Genomic DNA, 6000 nt, shown 5'->3' on the forward strand with positions numbered 1-6000 from the left:
TAACTAAAAATAAAAAAAAGAGATGAAAAGACGGACAGCTGCAGGCTGGGCAGCCATACCATACAGGACGGCGCCCCCACTCCTGGCAGCCTGCAGAGTTTCGATTGTTTCTTTGAGGACAAGATTGTCAAATTCGAGGCGTCTCACATCCTCTTCCCTGTCCTTTAAATTTGCATGAACTTTTCTGTGCTGGTGAATTGAAACAGTTTTCCTCTTTTTCTTACTGCCACGAAACATCAGCAATTGTCTGTGTGCTTGTGTGTGCGTGCGTGCGTGTGTGTGTGTGTGTGCGCGCGCGCTCTCACAAGCTCTGCCTTGGTTTCAGCAAGCTCTCGTGCAAACGTTTTGCCACGTAATTTGGTTTTTAGTCCCTAAATCTTTCTGTCCTTTAAATCTATTTGGTTTCGCTCTCTCTTTAAGGCTTGAGATGATTGTCATCGGCCATGTCCTCAGTGTCTCGAAATGTGGGCACTTTGCTTTCAGCTGATGTGAAGGATTCAGGGTCTTGAGCACCAGGTGATGTATTGTATTGTATTGTATTCAAATTTATTGTCATTGTCTCAATTTGACAATGGAATTATATGATGGAATCTATCTGTATATTAAAACAATATATTCAGTGTGTATGTGTGTGTGTGTGTGGGCGCGCGCGCGCCAGATTCGGCCTTTGATTCTTTCCTATGCCAAAACAACTCCAAAATTCTCCGAGATTTTTCCCATTTCGCTAGCGGTTTCACTTTCACATTCATTCAATCATTCACTCCTCAAAACATTTGGACATTTTTATGTATACGTTTTTAAATAAAACCCCCCCCCCCCCCAACCACTCATTTAAAAATCTAAATCGGACTCACGAGCTGCTTTACGTCACAATGCCAACATGCCGACCTATCCAGGCCCACCTGCCTCCAGGCCCCTACCCCCCGCTGCTGTGGATTAAAGGCGCAGAGAGATGGAGAAAGCGCCGAGTGTGCGAGCCCATGGAGCTCAGAAATATCCAGAAAGTTCTGCAGAAGCCCGCCCACCGCAGACTTGCTCGAGGTCCACGCCCGTCCACCTCCTCGCTCGGGGTCCTCGGGTCGATCCCCGCCCAGCGCCTGGTGGTGAGGCTGTCCGCCGCCCAGTGCCTGGTGGGGAGGCTGCTGCCTGTGCAGGAGCAGAGCCTGGAGCTGGAGTGAGGGCCACACCTCTCTCCCCCTCTCCTCTCTCCTCCTCCCCCCTTTCCATATCCCTCTCCTCATTTAATTGTCTCACTCCCCCTCCCTCGCCCCCCGTTTTTCTGCCCTTCCCTACTCTCCCCAACCCCCTCCCCATTCATTCCCCCTTTCTCCCCTACCCCAACTCCCTCCTCCCCCACTGCACCTCTCCCCCCAAAGCCCCCGCTGGCGATGGCGATTGTCTCCATGCCCTCTTCTCCCCCCCTAAAGCCACGCCCACTCTGCCCTCGCACACCTCTTGGTATTAGAGCCCCCGCGTGCGCTCGCAGAGGTCCGCAACCATTCCAAGCCCCGGGGCGGTGATGTCAGCCCCCGCTCCTCCTCCAGGAGCTCTTCGACCCCGCAACTCGGGTTTTCGGAGAAGTCGCCGTTCGAGACCCTGAAAAGCGGTCTCCCTCCAGGACCCTCCCCCTCCCCCCCACCCCCCCAGACCCGCTCTCCCCCGACTCCCCGAGGTCGGCCCCGGCAGCCTCAGCGCTCCACCCCCCGCTCCACCCCCTCTGGACTCGGCCAGCTCCGCGATGGTGAGGTTCCCTCTTTCTCCCCCCCCAGAGTCCCCCACCCCTCTCCCCTGTTGGAGGCCGCTCCCTCTCCCCCCCCAACGACCACGGAGACCCCCAAGAAAAGGTCCCTCCCCAGGGAGAGATTTGTGTCCCCCTCCCTCCCCCCCACCCCACCCCCCCCCCACCCCCCTGCCCTCCCCCAACAAAAAAATAACAAAAACTACATAGAAACATAGACTAATAAAAACCCGGACCCCCTCTCTCCCACTTCCACCACACCCTACCTACCACCTCCCTACCTCTCTCTCCTCCCCCCTCCCTCCCTCCCCCCACCTCTCTCCCTCTCTCCCTCCCCCTCCCCCCCCTCCCTCCCCCCCACACCCTCCCCTCCCCCCCACCCTCCCCTCTCCCCCCCCCCTTCCCCTCTCCTCTCCATCCCCTCCCCCTCTCCCTCCTCCTCCTCCCTCCCCACCCCCTGCTTCCTCCACCTCCCCCTCCCTCTCTCCCCCTCTCCCCCCTCCCCCCCCCCACCCCCTTCCCCTCTCTCCCCTACCCTCTCTCCACCCTCCCCCCCTACACCTCTCCCTCCTCTCTCCCCATTCTTCCACTTCTCCTATCTCACCCCACCCCCCATCCCCTCTCCCCCTCCCCCCTTCCCCTCCCCCCTCCCACTTCCACCACCCCCCACTCTCCCCCCTCTCTCTCTCCCCCTCCCTCTCCCCCCCCTCACTCTCTCTCTTCCCCCCCCTCTCTCTCCCTCTCCCTCACTCTCTCTCCCTCCTCTCTATCTCCGCTCCGCTCCCACTATCTCCGTCCTATCTCCCCTCTCTCTCACATCCCTCTCTCTCACAACCCTTTCTCTCTCCCCCCCCACTCTCTCTCCCCTCTCTCCCCCCCCCCCCCCCCCCCCCCCCCCCCCCCCCCCCCCCTCCCCTCCTCCTCCCTCTCCCCCCCCCCTCTTCTCTCTCCCTCTCCCAATCTTCCCCCCCCCCACCTCCCACCTCTCTCCCTCCCCCCCCCCTCTGTGTTTGGGAGGTGGTTAGTGTGAGTGTGATGCCGCAGCCCCCCCCCGCAAACACGTGTTGGGGAAACAGACCCAACGGGTCTGCACTTGGTCTAGTGTCATCTAAAGAAATGTGTTGGCTGCCTTCTGGAGGTTTAAAAGTTTAATCACAAATTTTCATAAATGCTCCAAGTTCCTTGGGATTGGTGAGTTTTTTAAACTTAATCAAAGTCCTGTTAACGAGAGTCTTCACTCTTAACTTAACAGTACCAAATGAATAGCCTTCTGCACCCGACAAAGAGAAATGTGAACTCAACGATTTCTCTGTTTCAGACAGTCTTTTTCCAAACGAGGTTCACAAGTACAAGATGTGTCCATTTTTAAGATCCCTCTTAGACTCGGGCATGACAGAGAACTTCACTTCAAGTTGAACTCTAGCTATGCCTGTCTGGGTTTTTGGATTGACAATTTTGCATTTCTTCTTCGGAGACAACTGTTTATAATGTAAATTTAAAAAAACACTGAACAGCATTAACAGAAAGGTTATTATTTGCACTTTTAGAAAAAAAAGGTAGAAATGATAAAGTTAAACGCTTAAACAAATAGTAAATACCCAACAAGAAATTCATATACATCAGTTTCATCTAAATTCAATTACTAGATCTAAATATCTATCCATTTCTTAAGAAAAGGTTAACATTTTTAAATAGCCTAAGTGTCCAAATAACTTTCATACAATAATTCAAAATATAACGATTTTAAAATCTCATTGTCATGAATTTATAGGTCAAATGGAAGGAATTTAATGTTTAATTCCCTGTAAATTGATGGGCATTTAAATAATCTTGCGAGTGGGTTTTTGTGGAACTCGATCGATTGGAACGTTGCGGTTGCGGTGAATTTGAACCCCATATTGGCACGAAAAACACTGCCGGTTCGTATGGGGCCAAAATCACATTTTCGCCAAGTAAATTTTGATTAAAGTCAACCAAAGAAATAAGTTTATATGTAAAATAAACGACTTACCCAGTGTTTTGTCCCCTACTTCAGATCCGTCCCGTTGTAGGCGTTGATGGCATTAGAAGTAGCTTTTTATTTTAGTCCAGCGATTAAATTGTCCGCCAAAATTTTTTTTAAACTTCCAAGAACGGAAGTCCGGTCACTTGTTATTCAGCAGCTGGCAGCCCGAGGAAGTTCGCCTCCGACAGGCAGGAGTAAACAGCATTTAATCCCGCCCCCCGCCCCCCCCTCACTTCACTTTCATATCTCAAGTAATAAAAAAGTTATGGCCATTTTTCATACTCGGAAATTAGCATCTTGTTCCCTATTGATTTTCTATGGACATAACAAAAAAGCTGTGATCATGGACAGTCAAAAGCCCATAACCTTCTTAAAAATTAAGAGAACTGAATGAAATTTTCAGTTATCATAGATTGAACCATTCTGAAACAAATATAAAATAATCTTACTTGGAGGACCTGAAATTAAAGCATATAATTAGTTAGTTACCCAATTGTAGCTAATTTCAAACTTCAATTACTAGATCTAAACATCTATCCATTTCTTAATAAATGATTAACAGTTTTAAATAGCCTAAGTGTCCAAATAATATTCACAAATAATTCACAATAAAACATGATTTTTAAATCTCATTTACATCAATTTATAGGCCAAATGGAAGGAATTTAGTGTTCAATTGCTGTAAATTAAAGTCAATTTAAATCGGCTTTCTAGTGGGTTCCTGTGAACGCGCTGGTTTAGAACGTGCACATTGCAGTGGATTTGTGCCCTCAAATGCCCAGAAAAATACTGCGGGATATAAAGAGCCCAAAATGAACTATTCGCTATAGAAAACTTTATATACAGGGTTCTTAATGCATTTCGTTGTCTCTGTACTGCACACTGACAATGACGAATAAATTAATCATTTTTCATTTTTTTTCATTCTTCTGAAGAAGCCCCTTTTAATGTAAAAATAAGGTAATACCTTTAATTGTTTGCTTTATAAAACCCTGGGGCTGCGAGAGGTCGCGGGTTTAGAGAGTGATTTTTAAACTACTATAACTATTATACAAGGCCATAAAAACTAATAATACCTTTTGCGACGGGGTCTTTCAGCGATTTTCCGTTAATGATTTACTAGGCTGAACATTTTCGATTGCAACAGCCTAGTAAAAATCGCGTTTTAAACCCGCCCCCTCTAAACAGCGGCAAAATCACACACACGGGGCTGGGACAGATTCTCAACGACGATCCAGGTAGGTTTTGTAACATACCTACAATAGGCTGTCGCCACCCCCCACTTGGCATTGGCTACACCAAGCTTCAGTGCGTCCCTCAGCACGTAGTCCTGCCGTCGGCAGCGATATTTCGGATGTAGCCCGTAGTGCATATAATGACAACTGTAACTTTAAAACTGGTTACCATGATGGAATGATTTGTGTCGTGTGACATATCCTATATCTTTTCAGTTTTGTGAATATGTGTGGGTATGCGCAGTGTACTTTTGCACAATAAAGAAGACCCATACTGGCAAGAGCATGTACTGAAAACCTGTGTTTAAGAGGGAACTGCAGATGCTGGAGAATCGAAGGTTACACAAAAAAGCTGGAGAAACTCAGCGGGTGCAGCAGCATCTATGGAGCGAAGGAAATAGGCAACGTTTCGGGCTGAACTGAGTTGGATGATCAGCCATGATCATATTAAATGGCGGTGCAGGCTCGAAGGGCCGAATGGCCTACTCCTGCACCTAATTTCTATGTTTCTATGTTTCTAAACCCTTCTTCAGTCTGAAGAAGGGTTTCGGCCCGAAACGTTGCCTATTTCCTTCGCTCCATAGATGCTGCTGCACCCGCTGAGTTTCTCCAGCTTTTTTGTGTAACCTACTGAAAACCTGTGCTTTGTTTCTATCTACGTGCTGAAACTGTAAATGCCTTGCAGAGCCCTTTTTCTGTGTTGGCGACCGGCCACGTCTCGCCGCCGCGCTCCCGCCAAAAAGCCAACGGCCGCCCGCCCACGTGACGCTCGGGACATGCCCACGTGACGTCAGGGACAAGCTCACGTGACGCTCGGGACCTGCCCACCAGAGATCTTCGCTGCCCACGGACAGACCGCGTGACGTCAGGGACCCGCCCACCTGGTGCCAGCGACACGCCCACGTGACCGAGAGCGTAACGCCAGGGCCCCGCCCACGTGACAAAAACCCGCAGTCCTCCGAATCAAACTCCGAATGGCCGCGCACGCGCAGCGGCACGACAACGGCCGACGCGCGAGAGGC

The sequence above is a fragment of the Leucoraja erinacea genome, chromosome 2, assembly GCF_028641065.1.
Source record: "Leucoraja erinacea ecotype New England chromosome 2, Leri_hhj_1, whole genome shotgun sequence".
In the NCBI taxonomy this organism is placed as follows: domain Eukaryota; kingdom Metazoa; phylum Chordata; class Chondrichthyes; order Rajiformes; family Rajidae; genus Leucoraja; species Leucoraja erinaceus.